Consider the following 21698-nt stretch of genomic DNA (forward strand, 5'->3'; position numbering starts at 1 on the left):
TAGTCACACAAAGGGACCAGTATCTGCCTTGGGAGGTCACTAGATGTGACTTCATAAAAAAAGGGCTGTAAGGACATCAGCAGTTTAGGGCTTTCCACCTTTTGGCACATTTCTGAGTCTGGGCCTTGGAATTGCAGGAGTGAGAAATGCATGGCTGGCAATCTTCACCTGCCCATATCGATGGGCTGTCTTTGATTCCTTTGTGCTGTACCTTGAGGTTAAGGTCAACAGGCTGAACATGAGTCTTAAAATTGACTGTGATTGCCCAGTTTGTGGATCAGGTTCCCTTTAAAACAGTGTAAGCCGTAAAGAGTTTTAAAAAAGGCGAAAATTGGGCACAGACAAAAAAGATTTATAACCCAGCGATTTTGGTTTTTTAATTTCCCTTTGTCTCTGAATTAGAAATTTTCCCTTTCAGCCACTTTCTCTGGGCTACCAGTGCCAAATGAAAGGAATAGGAGCACTCCAGGGGGCTAACTGGCAGTGATTGGACTCTTCCTTCACTTGACACATGCTGAGCTTAAGAAGTGGTGACTTTCCATCACAGACCTCCTGGGTCTTTCAGTTGGGTTCAGAAACACATGTAGTGCTCCAAGAAGAATGCATGTCTGGAAGATATAAAGCAAGCTGTGGAAAAACAGGAGTGAGGTGGAAGATACCCAGCTTTCTATATTTGGAAGTCAGAGTATATGTGCTCCCAGCAGCTGTGAATAATTATATTATAAAGGAAAAAAAGCCACCTGATGGGTTCCAGCCTGCCTGTGGTGACACTGTGCTTTTGAACAGCCAGGGCACAAATTGCAGCAGCTCCAAAATTTCATTTACAACCGAGGAATCAGCTGGAAATTATGGAATGTACTGAAAATGTACAGCCACATGTTGCCAAGAGTCTACTCCCTCCCAGTGTATCACAGTTGGAAAGTCTCCATTCATCTCTGGAGCAGGGATATCGGCAGTGTTTGCTGCTGCCACCACAACTCTGTGCTGAGCCCATTCTTCTATTTGTGATTAATGATTTTTAGGATAACTTTAGCGGTGTTGGGTTCTTTTCCCCTTTTGGAAAGCAGGTTTCCTGTTCCCACTGGGACCTTCCATATCTTAAAAGCTCAGAAGGCAAAATACTAACAAGAACAGGAGCAATGTCTGTTTTGGGAGAATGTCAATCAGGCAGGTTGAGGTGCCACTCGTGGGGCCAGGTCTGCAGTGCTCTCATGGCACCCACCATGCTTGATATGACTCTGAGTGCTGGGATGCTGAACAGCATTAGGAGCACAAGACCTCTGAGGAACCAAACCCTATTTACAAAAGCAATGATTCTGGAGTGGGGGAGAGAGAACTTTGAAAATCCTACTGAGATCACCAATTGCAAAAAAGTCAGTACTGAATTTTATAACTCTCCATAAAATGTAATCTTTTAAATATGATAAACTGTATTTGAGTAGGATCCCTGGGGCTGAAGCAGCATCAGGAACCCTTGGGCATGCATAAGGGTGGCTGCAGGATTTAGCCATCAGAGCACCATGGATCCTTAGAAAAGGAAGTAGGACTTAAAATATAGTGGAGCACAAATGTTATATGGCTTAAAATTAAAAGGCATGCTTTTATCTAGGAAAGGGGTAAGCCTCAGGGAAATTAACTGTGTGAAAAGGGAAATATTTAGGACAGTCAGTGCTGGGAGAGGATCTGGAGAGGAGAATTTCCTACCTGCCTAAATGAAACTTCATATGCCGACAGCTGCCCAGGCAGACCCATCTTTCAGGCAACTGTTAGAGACCAGACAGATCTCCCTTTTAACTTCACTCCAATTTCTTTCACCAGAAACACAAGGCTCTAACAAAATATATTTTGGAGGAAAAGATCTTTTGCATGGCAGAATTGAAGCAAAATGACTTCAATTTTTTATGCCCTATGTTTCTAAAAATATAGATGAGTAATAGAAATAATAAAATATTCACAAAGTCAGTAATCCATGTTTACAGTTAATGCCAAATTACATCCAAAGACATTTTTAAATGGGAATTTAATGGATGTCTTTGAACAGAATGAGACCTTTCTTCTCAGTTGAGTCCTTAGAAGAAGGAGCCTTGGGGAACCACTAAAGCCCATCATGCCAAAAGCCACCATGCAGTCCTGAGCAGCAGATCCCTCTACGTCCACAGAGCACCTCCCCTGTAAGGAACTGGTTGCCTACTTAGCTAGTGCAGTACCATCCTGGTGATTTTGGTAGCATGCTGATTGCCCACTATCCAGGAACCTAAGATAGCATTTATTTTTGTTTGTTTGTGGATGGATGGATGGATGGATGGATGGATGGATGGATGGATGGATGGATGGATGGATGGTTAGGGTTTTGTGCCAGGGAATCACTGGAGGCTAGACATTGGGTTTGAGAGAAAGAAGCAGGTCTGAGGTCCTCTCCCGTCCTGTGTGGGCCTGGGATTGGTGTGAGATGGGAAGGGCTGTGCTGTCAAATGTTCCCAATCAGAGGGATGAGCACGACTGCCTCTCCTAAAGCAAATAAACACTGACCTGGTCTTGAAAAGCCTGGGATTTGACACCCAGTTTCTGTCCCTGACCAGTTGAGTATCTTTAGGCAAGATATTTCACTTCCCCATGACTCGGTTTTCCACCTGAGAAACCTACCTGCTCGAGTTTTGTATCCCCTGGTTGGGGTGATAACACTGCCCAGAAGGTACTTCTGACTTGAGAGCAGCTAAGCAGCCAGCATTCCCCTGGGTCAGGAACATCTTGAGGAAGTCAGCTGGGCCAGGACTGCAGAAGTTTCTGGGGAATAGTCTCAGGAAGACTTTAAAAAACAACATTAAAAAAGAAAAAAAAGGAGTCTTCTATGGTGAGAGCATGGTTTCATTTGCTGCAGTCTCCCAAAATGCTGGTACTGAAAGTAGGTATTGAGGAACACATGGCTTTACAAACTGCTCACTGTGGTTTTTGCAAATCTACCTAAGCTTTCAAAATGTTACATTGGGGTTTCTGGGGTGGTCCATTGACCTAGATTGAAAGCATGCTCTAGCTGGGGAACATGTGATGATCCAGGGATGAAGCAATCTTCCCTTTTCCTTCTGAGAGTCAATCTATTTTCCACAAGGTGCAGGCTGTTAGGGGTTTATTAGACTGTTTCTCTTTCCTGCTCAGCTTCTAATTTCATAATGATTTTTATATTGTTTGCTTCATTGGCTGACTACCATTTCCCCCTTCATTATTTTTTCCTGTTTACCTTTTTTTTATCCCTCACACAGAAATGCATGAATCTAAGCCAAACTTTCCAATGCATAATACCTGAGGGGATCTGAAATGAGGTCAGAGAAATTCACCCATCCCTACAGGATAATCCTGCTGCTCTACAACATTGCTGGATGTACTGCAAATGCTATAGCCTCTTGTTGGAGAGGAGGCATGTTTGCATGTACTGACAAGAGAGCTAGGGATACATTAAGTGGACACAGTCCATGCACAGGAAAATCAGCAGAAGTCCTGCCTTGGCCATTCCCATCTCTGGGAAGAATGCTTTGTTGGACTTCTCTGATTTCCTTGCAGTAAATCTGGAAATGGCATTGCTGTAGCAAACCAGTTAGCCAATTCTTAATGGTTGTCACACCACTGAATGTGAAGGTCATCCAGAAAGTCACCAGTGACAGATAGGGAAAAGCAGATCTCAACACTTCAAAGGCACAGGCTGCTGCCACTGGAGCTAGTTTCTCCTTTACATGCCTGGTGTCGGTGCTTGCTGCCAAGCATGAAGGAAAATCTGCAAAGTAAGTCAGTGTTTGAGGTTTCAGAACATGAAGAATAATTTCCTTCTCTGTTGCCAAGGCAGGACTGAAGGCCAGGAGCTGGACAGCACGGACTCCCACACAGCAAGGGCAGCAGCAGGCATTTTCCCCTCTCATTCCTTTGCAAGCTAAGCCATTCCCATTCCTGATGCTGGGTGTTAAATCCTGGAAACAGTGTCAAAGGACAATTGCAGTATGCTAACGAGGTCCAGTCCTTCCTTAAAAAAAACCCATGGCACTGAGGAGAACTTCACATCACACTCATAGCCATGTGCACTGGCTCAAACAGACCTTGATGCTGCATGCAGACACACAGAGTTAGGGTTGAGGCTGCCTCAGAGGATCCTTGTAGTTCCTGAAAACTTTCTGAAAAAGACATTTCCATCCCCTTTTGGTCATCCCTCATGGTGAGTCAGCCTGCTTAAGCTAAACTCAGCAGAGACCACTATCCCCTCTTCCTCTTCTGGGTTATGCTTCGCCCAAGCTCTCTTGCTGGGGCTGGTAGAGCTGCTTGTGAGGACATGGGTTATCCATTCATGACAGTGATGGGAGTTAAAAAATAAGCCCCCAGAAAAGCCTCTGGGGATTGGGAGGCTGATGGAAGATTTGGTGTTGGGACTGATTATTATAAACCAGTTCTTAATCCCTCTTGGAAGCTGGAGAGGTCTTCCAGGCTTTTTTTTTTCCCCACAATTTTTCTTCATATTTTTCTTCTTTCTCCCCCAATTTGGTTCTGGAGTGTTCACAAGAGGTGAGGCAGTTGCCATTTGACAAATCAAAAAGCCTTGATGGGCCACCAAAATGCACATTGTTCCCATCTGGGAAACACCAGTGAGATCAGATAGGAAGTTCCCTCTTCTTGCACAGTTCCAAAACCATCTTGGCTTCTCTGATAAGGGCCATGCTTATGAACAAGATAAATACTTGGACAATTTGAGAAACTCAAGCAAAGTTTCTAGGTCCTTACATGCAGCTAGTTGGGGTGAAACCAGAACTGTTTTCCCCAATGAGGAGCTGATTTATGGACCCTGATGCTCAGTCTCCTCTGGTGCAGGGTCCTTCACAGGTCCAATCTCAGCACCTGGCTGTTGTGTTGGGCTCAGGCATGCAAAGAGGTCACTGTATCTTGCCAAAAGGTAACTTAATTGACACAGGCTTGAATGTCAAGCAGAGAAAGGATAGTGGCTTCCATTTGGTTGAAAAAGCGAGCATCTGTCACAGCTAATCCACACTGTTGCTCTAATGAGTTAACTGGGAGTACATGTGGCAGGAGGAGGAATATACAACTCTTCCCCAAGTAAGGAAAGATCTTCAGCTCTGAAATTCAGTTCTGTGTCAAACAGTGGAAGGATTAATCATTTTAGCTTTACAAGTGAGCTAAAGATATAATTCTAAACCAATTTGGTCCAACATACCCTGACTGAGGAAATTGCATCCCCCAAGTTTAGACTGAGGCTTGCTTTCTTAAAAAGGAGGAGCTGTATTTAAACACCATACCCCACCCCTTTCCTAACAGGAGGATAAAGTCACCTTTCTTTGGCTCAAATCTGATCATGAATCTGTCAGCCAAAGAAGACCCTCTTAGCAAAATAACTTCATCTTTGGAGATGATCCAACTTGCCTGTGAAACTGAATAGAGAATAAATGACACCCTCACGAGCTGGGGAGTCCTGTGGGTGATGGAAAAACACGCTGTGGTAAATGACAACTGTGTTTTCATATCCAAGCCAAAGCCTTGGGGTTATGGGACAAAAGAGATGAGACATTGCAGTGAAACCACACCGAGGAAGAGCTCTGTGCCCTCGCCCTCAGAAGTGCACCACTGTGGTTGCACCTCTGGTCACAGCAAATCCACAAAGATGACAAGCGATGTTCAACCTAAAACACCACATCTCTGTGGAGCATCCTGCGTTGACAGTTTAACTTTTGTCCCAAGGAAGTTGGGCTCATCCAGAAACTCCAGCCTTTTGTGACTACTTTGCACCATTGATATTCTGGTAGGCAGACTCATACACATGGGATCTGTGCTTCTGCCTCCTACTTCCAGTGCTACAGCAAAGAGCATCAAAACCTGGTTTATAGTTCAAAGCATTTGCTTTGACACAGTCTTGAGTCTTCACGGGTTCAGGTATTAAAGTATCTTCGTTTCCAGTAATAGGTCACACCATGTTTGCAGATTTTATTAACTTGGATAAAATAAGATCAATCTTGTTTAACTTTCACAGTGTAGGCACCTACAAATGCCAACTGATCTGGGTTTAAAAACAATCTAAACCTACAGAAAAAGAAAGGAAGATAACTATTTATAGCTCTGATTCAATGCACAGCAGCAAGGTCCCAGTATATCATAGTGAGGAGGGAGGAATGATGCAGAGGCAGAGAAGAACAGCCTTGGAGAAAAGAGAAAAGAAGAAGACGGAGGAAAAAAAAGAGAAGATGAAACTTCTTAAGCTATTATTGCCTCTGCAGTCTTCTTATCTTGAGTACAAGAAATAATTTAATTACAGTGCAGTAATTACTGGGGTAATGAGGGCAGACAGGCAATTGCAATATTCTCAGAGTTTTCTTCCTTCCCTTTCCTGAAAATACTTAAAATAATTGGTAAACAAAATGGGTTATTTATAAATACAGACAGACTATACATCCCAAACTAATACAGCTAAGCAGGGAGAAGATGAAAAATTATTTGCCTGGGATTTGGAGATATTTAAAGGAAAATCTTCCCTTGAGGAATTAAGGCTGTATACTATCAGAGCTAACTTCACGGCCTGCTGTTAAACACCCAAGCTGCTTTAAAACTCGACTTGAAGATGCTGAATATATAGTTTTAACTCATAACGAGGTGTTAAGTGGCTCAGTAATTTATTTCCTTCCCAGGGGCTAATGATCACGTCAGAAGGGAAAGGGCAGCTATCAGCCTTGACATTTCACTGATTCCCCATCAGGACTGGAAGAATTATTATCACCTTGTTTGCCACAAGGCAATGAGCTCTCCCGGTGTCAGCAGCATAGAGGGGTTTTTGTTGTTGTTGTTTCCTTATTCACCTTATGGCAGCCTCTGTTATTCCCAGCCAGGGCTAAGCAACGCAGAAAGGACAAAGAAGTAGACTGTGCCCAGCGAAACTTGTCAGGCAATCTCAGGAAGATAAGGAGCTCGTACTGAAAGCCAAAGCTATGCTAGCTCATTAGCGCACTATGGGGAAAACATCTGCTAATGACATGGGATGCTAGCTATTTGCTGCCTTTTTAAGCATCAGGTTTTCTAACTCGGCACAGGTCATCTCTAATCAACATGGGGCTTAAGCCTCAGCAGTCGGCTGCTTTTGAGCAGAGCCGCTCAGAGCAAAGCTGGGGATGGTTTGCAAAGCTTTTCTTAGCACAGACCAGGCTGAAGTCAGGGAAAAGTAAATATTTATTTTGGTTACTTTATGCCTATATAGTCTATTATGCCAAGCAGCAGGGTTTGTAGCCTTGTGTGGCTGCAAGGCTCTAGTTAATTTCTCTGATAGAATTGCCAGTTCAGTGAGATGAGGCTGAATCTTGATGATTCCCATGACAAGGACAATACCAGAAGTCAGTCTGTCTACAAGGTGGGACGCATTATGCAAAAGTTACTACTTGAGCATACTAATAATGATGAAGTACAGACAAACTCTTGTTCTTTTGGGGTATTACTTGGCTCAGTAAAAATGAGTGTGGGTTACAACAGAATCACAAAATGGTTTGGGTTGGAGAGGACCCTAAAAGATCACCTAGTTCCAACCCTCTGCCATGGGCAGGGACAGCTTCCAGGGACCAGATTGCTCAGAGCCCCATCCAACCTGGTCTTGAACGCTGCCAGGGTTGGGCCATCCACAACTTCTCTGGGAACTCATAAATACTCTCCTTCAGTGGTAAAGAGACAGGTGTATCCCACTATGCTGACAGGTAATAACGTGTGTGCCCTGATGATGTGCAGCTATGTGTGACCAGGTCTGCAAGTGGGCTTTCTAATGGGAATGTGGAAAAAAAAGCTGGCTGCCTCGAGCATGGGCTTGCAGAAAGGTGAGTATTTACATCAAAATTTTGTTGCATTATTTTTTTTCCTTTTATTTCCCCCTGTTTTCTCCTTCTTCCTTCCTTTGCTAATGTCTTCTGTTTGTAACCACTTTCCAGGAAATTTCCAGTATGAAGCATCACTACTGTTCTTGGCTTATAATAAGGTAACTTTGGTGGCACTTGTGTTAGCTCCACAGAAACACGAATGTGGCCTCCTGATTTCCCTGGGTAAGGTAGGCTTTCTCCATGCCGTGTTGTTTGGCAGAGCCCAGTGTTTCAACCTCTCCTACAACAAAATCTCAGTCTCGATGAAGATAAGATCACAATAAAAGCTTGTCATACCTGTTGTCCAATTATATCAGTCTGTAAAAACAGCTACAAGTGAACAAAAATGGCTTTGACAGTGTGAATTATAGTGCTGAGTTCTATGACTAATTAAAGTGCCTTGGTGTGATAACTTAATTGCTGTCAGAGTTAAGACTGTACAATGCCTTGGTAACAGATATGAAACTGGGAGTTAGGCCTGTCTTTGTCTTCATGTGTTTTTGAATTGAACTTTGACAAATGTCTTTTCCACCCAGTAGTTTAAGCTAGCAGGAGGTATAATGTTTTCCCTGCTCTGTCATGATGGTAGTTTTAAAGTTGTTATTTAATTATTTATTTTGTGTCCTGTCCCTCTACTCTCATTGCCTGTTGTAGCTTCTGTGTGCAGCATCTTTCCCAGAAGAAAGGGCCAACAATTGCTGTGTGCATTGTTTGGCTTAAAGGACACTGCTGAAAATCCCAGCTCCTGTAACTGTGTAAGTCATGTTGCTGAGGTCAAGCAGCCTCTTAGAAAATGGCTCTCCAGGTAAATGGAGACATCCGGAGAGGACTTATTCCAGCCAAAGTAACACAAGGGTGCATGCAGGACCCTTAAGCCAGTAAAGCCAATGGGACTATACACATGCTGCAAGGTGAGAAGCTGCTTGGAAGCTTAATTGCTTGCAGAGTGAAGTGTCATCTAAGACAAGGTCTTCCAGCTTACTCAGCTGCACTACATAACTTTGAATGCCTTCATGAACAGTGGCACAGAAATGGAAGGGTGTTATATAGAGTCCCTTTTTGTTGTACAGAAAAATAACCTCTGCCACAGAACTGGACCAAATTTCTCCTTGTTTGGACTTCTGCCCCTCACACTCTGCAGTACAGTTAGATGTGAGCAGCATGCTGCATAAATATAGCTGGGGACTAATCTTGACTACTTAGTCATGGGGTTATAGGATGTCACCTTCAAGGGGCATGTTGCATTTTTCATTGTCTCTGCGCTACTCATTTGTTCTCTGTCATTTGTCACAATGCAGGGGACCATTTTGCAGTGTCTGTGCTTCATTCTGTTGTATGGCACCTCATCTAAAATTAAACTCCAAAATAAAATAAATATTATCTTCTCTGTTGAGCATTAAGTATTGAAGAGGGGTTTTAGCTGAAGTTAGGTGCTACAATTCATTCTGACATAGTGAAGGATAAAAGGGATAATAAGAAGCCCTTGCATAGCTAAGCTTTTTATCAAAGAAGCCTTATGGAACATAATTTTATCTTGTTAATATATTAATATAAGAATCAGATGACCAAGACTTCATAGTTCAGAAATAAAGCCATCATGAGCAAGGGTTCAAATGCAATACATGTCCATGCCAAAAGCCATTACAAGACAGTAATGTTTGATTTTCACATGCTTACAGAAATTCCTGTGTCTGGATACTGTCCTGGAAAACTGGTGAGCTGGCAGGGGAGGGTACTGAATGAGGGAAATATTTGCTTTGACTCATGCAGGATAAATGCAGTCTATGGATGATGTTTTTCCAAAAAAATTGCTCTCCCAATTTTTTATCCTGTCTGGCTTGATTTTACAGGATTGTCTGTATGTTGTATACATTCCAGGGGCAAGGGGAAAGCCTGGGACAGATCAGGCTCTGTGACTTCAGGCATTTAGTTTTATTGCCTGGTTTTTCAGTTGTAAAAATAGGTTAGTGGTATTTCCAGCTGTAACAAAGACTTTATGAGGTAAGATTTCTGTGATGTTCTGGGGGCACTTAGATTAGAAAGTCTGGGGAAAGGACCTCAGCAGATCACTTCCAATCGCACATTGTTAGTTTTCCATTTTTCAGACCTGCTTCTTTTGTATCATGGCAGAGCAAGTGCCTCTAAAGATTTTGTTCCGTGACCTGAGATCACCAAAATTGTCCAGGGAAATCCCTTCACTGGTAGTTTCCCAAAGGGTTTCTTCTCTGCATGTCCTATCCTGGAACTACAGGAGACTTACCTAGTATGTTTGAGCCTTACTGTTAGAAGAAGGGAGAGGAGAGGAAATGCTCTGTGTGACACTATACTAACTCCTCTGGTCATATTCAGAGATCCATAATCCCTTGCTTTATTTTCCTAAGCCCTCTGGCCACTGCACTGCTTCCCACAGTCCCAGAGAGAACCTTCTTAAGGTTTTATATATGGTGAGAAGACTCATCAAAGCCATACAGTCCTTGGCCTCACTCAAAAACATTTATGCTCAGATATTCCAGGCAGTTTAGTTTCATTATTATCCATTACTGTCAAATAACTTCTTAACTGAAGAGACCAAAATCCTGAAATCTTGCTAACAGAGAGACACTGAGGCATCTATCTCTCTTTTGCCAAGGCTCCCAGAGTTGGGATCATTACAGAGGCAGTAGTCTGGGCACAGAAGAGAAGAGACAAAGCTCTGAGTGTTTAATGTCTTCATTAAAAATGAAACATATTTTATGAACATTCTCTTCCATGAGTAATCTCACTTTGCTATGAAAACTCTCTTGGCAATGTGATCCCACCGGACCATCACTCACTAGGCAACAAAAAGGCACAGGCTTTTGCTGGACTTTCTAAAACTGAACAACTTACACTTTGGAGGAATCCTCACTAGTATTTGAGGAGATAATAATTGCAAATAAACCTTCAACAACAATCAAACAAAACTCCCCAAATTATTCCTCAAGAAGAGCCTTAAAAAATACTCCATCTGGCCTTTATGACGCAGATAACCAGGATCAGCCTTCTGAGTAGCTGCCAATTGGAGAGATCTCATGATTAAAAGAAAGACAGCACAGGACTTCTTCCATTAGCAAAGACTGTCCTCATATGCAGCTTCTGTATTTATTCTCTCAGCTGGATGCACTGACTGTATGTGTAGTCTCTTCTCAGTCTGACTAATCACCAGTCTCCCAAAAGTGCAAATGTCTGAGCTACCTGGCTCAAGAGACAAGGTGCTGAACATGAGCAGCAGCTCTCTAGATTTGCTCCTTACTGTGTAGATGCAGCATTAGTTGCCAAGTCAGCAACTAGAGTGCATCTTTCCCCACAAAAAGATTGAAGCTCCATCTCAGACAACTGCTGAGGTTAAATGGAGCATGGCTGATAACCCTGAGACCTCAGAAGAGCACGATCTGTTTTATTCCCATCACAATTTTCATTATGCAACAACATTCTAGGGAGTAAAATTAATTTGAAGTGGTAGTTAAATTTGATTAGCTTCTACTAGTTTAGAAAGCTGGAAGCTGGGGTGTTTTAAGATTGAACACACTAAATTTTTGTTTACAATCTGGCATGAGGCTAGAAGAATAGTGACAGTTCTTCACAGGGAATCCAAATCAAGCATTTAAACTTGTGTGCAATTCATCTGCCTCTGTTCTGAGTTCTGATTTCCCCTCACCCCCCCCCCCCAGTCTTTTCCTGATATTTTTAAGCATTAAATGTTAATGTAATTAAGCCCTAATTTGACAAACACGGCATGCATCTTTTTTCGTACTCAGAAAGTCTCACAGTAATGTGAGAATTTTTTCTTTTCCTTTAGATAACTCAAATTTTGGAATCTCTATTTCCAAAAGGTGTTACAGGAACCAGTACATGTGATGTCAGCATGTGATGTGGGTGTAGCTGTGGACATTTTAAACCTGAAATCCTGACCGCAGTGTTATATTGTCTCGTGTGCATTGAGCCCTAGGCTATCCTATTAATGCAATTAGTCATAATGAATACAATAAAATAATCAAATTATTTATTCTAAATGCTAACAAATACAGTGGCTACAAGCTAGCAAGGACTGTTATCCAGTACTCAAAAGAATCATGACATGACTTTAGTATTTGACACTAACTAAATTTGATACTAAATGTGGTAGTATTTTCTTTTGTGGGATGGCAGATCCTGTTCACTCTGGGAGATGGAGATCCATTTCTCTAAATTCTCTTCTGGGCTATGCTCTCCAATGAAGAAAGGGTTCCTTTTCTGATGCAGAGATATCTGTCCCTTTCTGTCCCAGTGTAGTGTATCACACAATGACTATGCTCATGTCATGGCATCTGTGCTCGGTCCTTAAGAGAAGTAAGTTAAGGGGAAACATTCCTGTTTTCAATTATGGTAACTTTTAGAAAGTAGCTGGCTGAAGTTAAACCTTTCTGTAATTGCTAGGACTTCTAAGCACACACAACCCCTTCACATAGTAATCATAGCAACAAAAAGCCCTGAAACCTTTTAGTGAGGAAGTGTTCTATTGTTTCATTTTGCTGTAATTAAAGCCTGCTCTTTGCATTAGAAAATCAAATTCCATTTACAAGATGAATAATTCCCTTGAGTTCCCTTTGCTTCCATTGTTCTGCAGCAACTGAACTTCTCCCTGTTTGGCAAAAGAAGCCCAATAGTTTTTTCTGTCTTAAAATTAACCCCATATATCATGCAGAGTGACAGCAGAATAAAAGCTCTGTGATATTGCTAGTTGAAGACTGCTTTGTTTCTTCTTCCCCAGAGAAAGTGGAGAAGGTGCCTCTCGTTCAATGAGAAGTCTCTCTGTTGGACCATTTCAACAGAGCTTTGATTCAGGACCTGTGGATTTTACTTGTACAATATTAACAAACTGCTTTATCCGGTCCTGCAGAATCATAAACCAATCTTAATAATTTGAGAGCAGATGGATGAGGATTTTTTGCTTCTTCTTTTTTTTTTATTTTTAAATCCAGCTTAGATTGCCTTTAACTATCAAAAATATCAGACAAATGTAAGCTTCTTCATCAATTTAGAATGGGATGGTTATCCCCATGAATCTGCAAAAACTGTATATGAATCTACCAATGCCATACAACCCATTATCTGTTCACTTCCTCTCCCTCTCATAGCTGTGCTGTCTGCAGCTCACTAAATCCTCCACCAGCTCCTATTTACAAAGGCAACAAGTCCAAGACCACCATTTTCTACAAAGCTGCAGCATAACTGAGATTGAAAGGGAGAGCATCTAGTCTGACCTCCTGGTCAAAATTGCTTGGGACCACATAGACCTGTGTTTCAAATACCTCCAAGAGTGGCAATTCCTCATCTTCTTTGGACTCCTGCCCTTGGGCTGCACCACTCTCCTGGGGATATTTGTGGGGACATTTTGCTCAAAATTTTCTGTTGAAATTGAATATATTTCAAGAGTTTAATGTTATTAAAATTAGTTTTATTACTCGTAATAACTGGTTAGGATGATGAATTTTCTCCTCCTGTATCCAGACATAAAGGATCCTCTTTTCTAACTCAGCAATTCAAGCATTGACTGAATCTTAACACAGCTTTAATACTTCAGAGGCATGGGCAAGAGTTTCTTGGTTGACAGGAAGAGAAATAACCCCACAGCAGTGAGCTGGCAAAGCTTTATGAGAAGAGCTGTGAAGAGCAGATAAAACTGTGAATATGCTGGTGGTGCTGAGAGAAACCCTTCTGCCATCCCATGCTTCCTCACCCAGCTCAGCCTTTGCTGCTGCTCCTCTGCCACTTCAGCTCCAGGTCATAAACAGCTCTAAAGAGCAGGGGTGAGTGTCAAGAGAAAGGTGATTAGGTGGTACAGAAGGTGGGAAGCAAAGGAAATGGCTTCTCCTGGATAATTTGCTCATGGATATTAAATGGGCCTGAGTGAGCCTCTTGTAATGACATCATAGGAGGCAGGGAGCTGTTAAATGAAGTCATAGGAAAATTGGAAGGCAGCATGGAGAGTATTGGATATCCTACCTGTGAGCATCCCCTCTGCTTTGTTGAAAGATTAAAATGTATGAACATTAAATATTTGACCCTACAAAGTGATACACTATAGTGAGGTGAACCCCTTTACAGCTGTTTCCTTTAGCAACATAGATTGGTCAAACAGTACAGATTTTTCAAGCATTTTTGAAAACAAATCCTTAAAAGTTTTGGGTTTGGTTTGTTTTGAACAATGAGCTGGGAACAATTGTTTGTCACCAGAAATGTCCACAACTTTTAACAAGAGAGACCATCCTAAAAAGCAATTTTTGTTATGATATTCCAATTTTCTAAGACTTTTTTCAAAAGCCTAACTCAACATTCAAAATCAAGATTGTAATTGCCTTTTTACTGAATGCTACACTTCTGGAAATTGAAACTACTTTGTGCAATATTTTTGAACATTTTGATTTAAAATTGTGAGTTAGAGAAAGCATTGTGAAATTCCTGGAACATGAGAGAGAGACCTGTCTCCTTGTTTATATAACAAAAGATTGTTTTTTATTGATGGTGTTTTTTGTTTGTTTGGTTAGGGGGTTTGTTTTTGTTTTGTGTTTTGGGGGTTGGTTGTTTTGTTTTAACTTCTTTTGGTTTTTATCTTCTTTTGTTGCTGTTGGTTTTGGGTTTGGTTGCTTTTATTTGGTTTTTTTCTTTCATATTTTTGGTTGGTTTTTTTCCCCCACTTCGTTCAAGATAACACCAATTCTTGTCTTGCCTTCTTGCTTTCATCCACCAGACCTAGTCTGATCTTCTGGGAATCTGCAATCCTTCCTGAAATATGAGGGGAAGAATGTACCTGTCACTGCTGAGAGAGTTGCAAACACCTCACAGGACTTGTCTCTGGCTATTTACTTCAGCTTATGATCCTGCAGTGAGTGAAATGTTTTTCCTGGGCATTGCACCCCACATTGTACCTGCCACAGCCTCTGCTCAGGAAACCCAAATGAAATTCAGAGCTTAATGAGGGACAAAATACAGTGCCTTCCCTGATTTCCAACCATTTCTTCTCTAACAAAGTTTGTTTGATGATTTGCTCTTGTGATCCTGAGTTATCATTGTGCCATAAAAAATTACTAGCTTAAATCTAAAGGGAATCTGCAAGTTTATGTCACCTTATCTAAAATATCAATGGCAAAAGAATTCAGACACAGCAAAACTTCTCATTTCTTTTCAATCTGCCACAGTGATGGAGAGAACCCTTGAGTGTGTCTTACATAGAATTAGCCCTTTCAGAACCAGATGGCATCAAGATCGATTGAAAACAATTTATTGTTCCTGCCAACTGTTAGTGTTCATGGCTGCCTCTCTCAAACACATCATGTGAAGGCCACGTGCTGATACCCTTCCTCACACTGGGCAATCTCCTACTCTCCAGCTTGTCATAATCACACTAGAGAGAGTTGGATTCAATGAGGGCAGATGGCAGATCCTCGTGCACAGCAGGCAAATGGCAGGCTCAGGTCCAAAGACCTCACAGAACTGGGCCAGCATCCATTAGCAACCTGCAAATCCCTATTGATATGTTAGATAATTACTGTATTGAAGCTCTCTAAAATAAATGGAGATCATTCTGAATTCCCTTTTAACCTGTCTCTCTAAAACTCGACTGTCCTATGCTGGTAGGAGTAATAACTGCAACCAGTGAAATGCAGTGATAAAAATAGTGTGAGTGATGCCTCGGTTTGGTGAAAGTCAGTCACCCCATCTCTGTGTAACAAGAATGGGATAGTGCAGGTAACAGCAACTGCTCGCTTAGTTTGGGTAAGTCATACCTGGCAAATCTAATGGTCTAAGAGGTGAAGTGTAGGCAGGCAGCCTGATGACTTTGCCAGGGAATGCCGGATATCAGGCAGGCCAAGGGAACTGACCTCTCCAAAAGAGGTACCTGACACACTGAAACCCAAGGCACTGGCTCATGGAACATCACCATGCAGTCAGCCCTTTACTAAGTGCGGAGTGAGTTCCCACCCAGTTTGGGATGGCAGTGAGGTACATAAACTGAAGGAGCAGTGTTTGCCTTCCCAGAGGCATTTGATTGCCAGAGTTTGCCTGTGTGAGAAACAGTCAGAATCAGCAACCAGCCCCTCTGGGATGGGGTCTTAGTCAGCTTAAGCGAGTCATTCATCCGACCACTTCCCAGAGTTTACTGACCCCACTATGTCCCATCTTCCTTCTGTCCTGACTTAAGAGTCATGCTGGTGGGATACCAGCATCCCCTGACACCAATTAGTAGGTATCAGGACTGGGATGCCCAGCACCTTGCAGTGTCAGGTGACAAGAATGTCTCCTGAGTCATGGGAGGAGCACCCCATGTCCCATAATTGCAGCTGCATAGGTTAAAGGACATGCACTCCATGACTAACACGGGAAGAATGTGGCTCGTTTACTGGCTGGCAAGCGTAAGTGTGTGTGTGTGTGTGTGACGTGACTATATGTGGCATGAAGTCAGAATTAATCAACTACATGCTTTGGGACACGGGAGAATGATTAAAATCTGATTTCAGGATATGCAGTGAGATTGCTTTTGAAGCAGGAGGTGCTGGAGCCATTCTTGAACCACAGCAAAGTCTGAGAATCCATCACAGGAAAAACAGACATCCCACAATACTCAGAACAATGTTTGCATAGAAATTACAGCCAACCAATATCTGCTGTGTTGTTTTCATGGTGAGTCATGGTAATGAGCACACCAGGTGAACAGGAATGAACGTCCTGCAGTGTAGGGAGCTTGTGCTGCTGACATAACCCAATGGCTTGCATAAGATGGCAACAGCTATTTTGCCTCATGGCCTCCCCAAAGCACATGTTATTTGACTAGAATAAGGTTCGGAGCTGTGGAAGTGACCTCAGCAAAAATGTCACACACAGTAAAAAGAACACTCCACATCTTATGTAATTTAAGCCTGTATTTAGGCAGAAAACTCCTCACCCCAGGCTATGCAAGTTTTATTCCTGTCTAATTGTACTTCATGGTCCCTGTTTCCAATTATTAGAGTACATATTACTTGGCTTAAGCGAAGACTAGGATCTAGTCTTAAAAGAGTAAACACTTCAGGGCCGTGGGGTTTGCTTTGGGAGAACTGTTTGGTTTTTGCAACTTGCATGACATCTGACAGTAATTCACCAATACTTTGGCATAGTGGCTCTAAGCATCATGTTCTTGAGTGTAACTGTGTCATTGCATAACTATCTTCCTAATCATGGTTTTGGGATTCATGACATCTGCGAGAAACAGACTTTGGTCTCTACCTAGTGCACCACCCTGCTAACTCATATTTACTTTTTTGAGCCCTTAGTGCCCCATCTATGGTACAGGTGTACCTCAGTTTGAATGGGTGCTGTGGATTTCTCCTCCTTAGGTTTCTACCAAAACTCACCTTGTCAGTTTTGGAATGTCCTTCTGATCTGTGGACACTGTTTTGAATTTTGATCCCACCTGCCCAAGTCCTTGCAGGCTCTCTGGATCAGTGTCACCCACACACTTTGTGAGTATAGGCTCTTCCACTTCCTCTGTCATTAATCAGCTACTTCTGTCCTATCCCTTAAGCCAGTCCCCTCTTAAAGAAAAAAGTTGAGTTTAGTTTTTTAAACACCTAAGTTTCTTCCAAGAAGTTAAACCCCTTGTTTGTGCCAGGGTCTTTCCAGGGAACAAAGCTAGGTTTTTATATGTCATTAATGGTCACTCATTTTGGGTTTTAAATAGCTCAGTGCTGTCCAACTCCAGGTGCTTAGGGACTTGTTTGTCCTCTGCTGGTTCAGTGTTGTTCAGATGCTCTGCTGCCCGTTCCCCCAGGTGCTGCTGATCTGAACTCTCCTGTCTCCTCCAACCAGCCACCCTAGAGGACCTGGTTCTAGAGGATGATCTCTTCAATGTCCTGCTTTCCTCCCTCCTTCATGCCTTCATTTCAACAAACCTGCCTGTCAGATGGAGAACTGAACGAGTCAATTCACCAACAGTGCAGGTCTGCTCACCGAAATCAGCAGAGCAGCCTTTTGAATCCTTCTGGACATCCTTCCTCTGCATTCATGGGAATTGGATCAAACCTTCACAGAAGGTGTTGTAATAACTAGGCAACTTGTGTTCCTTGTCAGGTAGGCTTCTCAGAGGAGTTCAAAGTCTGCTGGGAGTGGTTGAGGCCATTAAACCATCTTAATTGTTGGTGCAGGACTTGAAATGTGAGAGACAAAGTTTCTCACGGGAGTATTGCAGATATGTTCATTTATGCAATATGCTATGTTTTGTGTGGAAAGTCTTAATCAAAACATTGACAGTTTCATAAACCAGTAACCTGATGTTCAGCAGAGCTCTAGAGGGCTCTATACTGAGGCTCTATTCTCTGCAGACCTCTGAGAATTTGGGGCTAAGTGAAAATTTGACTCTACTTTGTGGTTTGTTTTCTTCTCAGCAAACAGAAATTTATGCGTGAAGGGACAAAGACAGGAAGGAAACTTGGCACAAGTAACCACAGAGAGACCTGACTGACCTCTCTGTACATCTCAGAAAATTAGGAGGACTAAGAGTCCAGGTTTTGCCTGTCTGAATAATTTCAGGGTCTGAAGCACAACTGCTCATGGGAGTAAGAAGTAGAGACAAACTTTTTAAGTTTTCTAACAACAAAAAACACCTACCAAAAGTAAACTCCTGAAGCAGCAAATGTTACAAGTAATATGTAAGTCTGAGCAGAATTGCATTGGCTGCTACAGCTACTGCAGAATCACTGAGTTAAAAAGCTGTATGAGATGGTTAAATAATGGTCATTAAACACTTTGAAAAGTAAAAGGTAAACATGAAATTGATTTTTTTAAATTTCCCTAAAATTTGTTAATAAGAAAATTAATTATAGTAAGCTAGTAACCACAATAAAGGATAAAATGACAACTACTGGAAAATAATATTTCATTCAGTGAGACAGCATGATGCTCAGGAGACAGGTTATCGTTATTTCTGGCACTACACACCAACAAGTTATACTGCTTCTGGAACTCAAATGTTTATAAAGGACTAATGAAGAACACTTTCTGTGAAGTCCAGATTTCACTACAAATTAGTGAGCTGACTTGCTTGCATTTTAAATCCCTACCTGCCACCAAATCTCCCTATCACTAAAGACCTTTGAAGGGTAAGAGGCCTGTATATGAAAGGCAATGTTTGAGAGGCTGGTGGTCCAGCTGTTGAAACCAAAGTGCTGAATGCTGTACTGACCAACCCTGTCAGGCATATTGGTTTACCTTTCCTCTTCTCCTGCTTGGCTTTCAAGGTGCCTAAAATCTCACTGCCTGTATCTTTTTCACAAAAATCCACTTGATGCTTGCCTTTCGGTGGAATCACAGAAAGCTTAGACACCTAGCTTAGTAGGTGATCAGTTCTGACTCTTCTCTGTGCCAGATTCATACAGCATTTTTATTAGAGGATTGCCAGACTAGGACTCAAAGAAGACATTAGCTGGGACACAGGTCCACTGTTTCTCATCTGAGAAGTCCAGAAGATTGCACCACTGGAGACTTGGAGCAGGCAAGCTTCTGTAAGCATGGCCTTGATAACTCTGCCTGGTATCAAGGAAGGACTAGACTTTTAAAATAATTTCCAGCCTTGTGACCCAATGGATATTTGAGTAATTAAGTGCCATCTCAGATGTGGGAGATGAGAATAAAATCTTCCCTGCTGTCTGTGGAAACTGGAAAACATCTTCTCTAGCTTTGGTTTCTCTTGTTTCCCTCCAGGATGAGCTGTCCTACTCTGCACTGGTGAACCAGTGGTTGAGGTCTTCTGTGGGAGGGAGAGGTCTGGGTTTCAGACTGAACACCAACCAAAGTGAAACCCTAATCAAGGTGTGAGAATGAGTCACTTCTGCTTACTTTTCTGACTATTTCTCTGTAGGATGTGACACTTGTAACCTGGCAACACAGCACTGGTGACATCACCTTTTTTTGCAACAAGTTTGGCAGCCATATAAAATGCCTTACAGGGAAAAGAGCTCACATCACAGACACTGGATTCCTAAGGAAAAACTCATGAGTTTGTATGCTGTGCTACTCTGCTCCTTATTCCCTACTCATGGATTTTATTAGCTTTTGGTCTAATTTCAAGCAGATTTGACAAAGGTTAATGTCCCAAAAATACAGAGTTTCTAAAAGAGCCACAAATATGGTTGGCTGTGTAGAATAGAGACTAAAGGATACTCAGTTTTATTAATATAGATCAGAAAATCAACAAAGGAAAGAGCCACCAGAAATCAGACTTCTAAGTCCCACTGCTCATGAAATTGCTAACTCCTACTTGTTATTACTTGTCTTCATAAAAACACTGCCTGTCTTCTGCCTCGGGCATCTGTTACAAGTGTTACTGAAGATGTCCTTGCAGAAGGAAAACAATTATTTTAATAGCTCCTTTAAATAAAAATACAGGCACTGAAGTTAATCAGTTGCCTTTTTGAGTCCTTGCCCAGTAAGAGCCCATTGCAGCAGGTTTGAAAGTGCAGTCTCTAGAATTGTGACTGCCAAGCCCCCTGCTCCCAAATGCTGTGTAAGTGAGAGCTGAAAAACGTGTTGCTGTCACATGGTCAGCTGCAATTGCTGGTAGGAACTGCAATTGCTGCCTGAAGACTGAAGGCAGACTGTGTTTTTCTGTTAGGCAACATCTCCTGGCTCCCTCTAACCCTCATCATGAAACAGACTCTATTTGTTTAGAGCCTCTGCAGTGTAGATGTAGATGTTGAAAAATATAAAAATAGATTATTACAATTTTTTTGAGATCATCTTAAAATGTTAGAAAGTTTTACCTTTGCAATCTGTTTGCCTGTGGGCTGATTCGTTGCATGAACTAAGCCAAAAGACATTGCTCACCAGTATCTGCTCCCTTTCCATCATTACAGATTCAAGTAATTTCATATCATTCTTAAAAATTGTATTTAAAGGCTTTAAGTGCTACAGAACCTCCTACTGAAGGAAAAAGGTTAGTTTTGTTCTTTCTTCTTGGAAGAGTTCCTACAGGAAAGATGCATCTGAGACCTCCAGAGCTGGCAAGCAGGTGACACCACTCCACCCTTGCATTTCTTGTGTGTCTGGCTGCTTGCCCTGGTGCCAGTCAACCTTCCAGAAACCTGTTTCACTAGCTATTTGAGGGGACAGGGTGTGAGATGTTCAGCTTAGGAGGGCTGTAGACAGCGGCAAAGCAAGTCCAAGACCAACAAATGGCCAGTGGGAAATGTTGATCCTTAGCTGCTCATTTCGTAACACTATCCAAGGAAACACAAAAACACTTTGCATGATAAGTGATGTCTGCTCCCAAGGGCCTTTTGCAGGTGTGCCACTCTCCTCTCACCCCTGGAGCCTGCTCAGCCCTGTGAGAGCCTTCCCAGATCTGCAGCCTCGGAATGGCAAAATTCAATTTTGCTGTTGCTGAGAGGTTTCTAAGCCAGCCCTGGCCAGCAGCCAGACGCAGCAAGCTGCGGATCTAAGGAATAAGCCACCCATGGCATTTCAGAGCCCTCTAAGCTGTTGGGGCTGATGGAGATCCAGGAATCCCGGATTTGTGGCCCCTTGCCACAATAAGTGCCAAGCAGACCAGGGAGGCTACCTGGCAGGCGGTGAACACCAGCAGACCATGATCAATCACTTTACAAATAAAATTAAATACACTAGCTCAGGATTGGATCAAAGATAAAATTGAGTATTTACCTGGGTTTCACAAGATTTATTTTCTGTTGCCTACCCTGGCTGTCAATAATTTCAACATTGTTTTTTAATGATTTACTGATTGAACCACATTTTTAGCTTTCTCATATTAGTGGATTGCCTAACACTGTTGTTCAG

At 42.2% G+C, this 21698-nt stretch overlaps 1 long non-coding RNA gene across 5 annotated transcripts in view; it reads left to right on the plus strand.

Annotated features, from left to right (window-relative positions):
- Positions 1-21698, plus strand: part of LOC139674334 (uncharacterized) — a 50800-nt gene that overhangs the window by 28322 nt on the left and 780 nt on the right. Inside the window, exons 3-9 of one of the 5 annotated variants that reach the window (XR_011698282.1) lie at positions 7719-7835; positions 7947-8629; positions 9554-9588; positions 13383-13681; positions 14623-14757; positions 17680-17978; positions 19608-19691. This is a non-coding gene — a long non-coding RNA (uncharacterized lncRNA). Of the gene's footprint in view, positions 1-7718; positions 7836-7946; positions 8630-9553; positions 9589-13382; positions 13682-14622; positions 14758-16390; positions 16482-17679; positions 19447-19607; positions 19692-21698 lie in introns of those variants that run through there. The other 4 variants (XR_011698284.1, XR_011698281.1, XR_011698283.1 and 1 more) reach the window with 4 other exon arrangements.

This window comes from Pithys albifrons, chromosome 7, assembly GCF_047495875.1.
Source record: "Pithys albifrons albifrons isolate INPA30051 chromosome 7, PitAlb_v1, whole genome shotgun sequence".
In the NCBI taxonomy this organism is placed as follows: domain Eukaryota; kingdom Metazoa; phylum Chordata; class Aves; order Passeriformes; family Thamnophilidae; genus Pithys; species Pithys albifrons.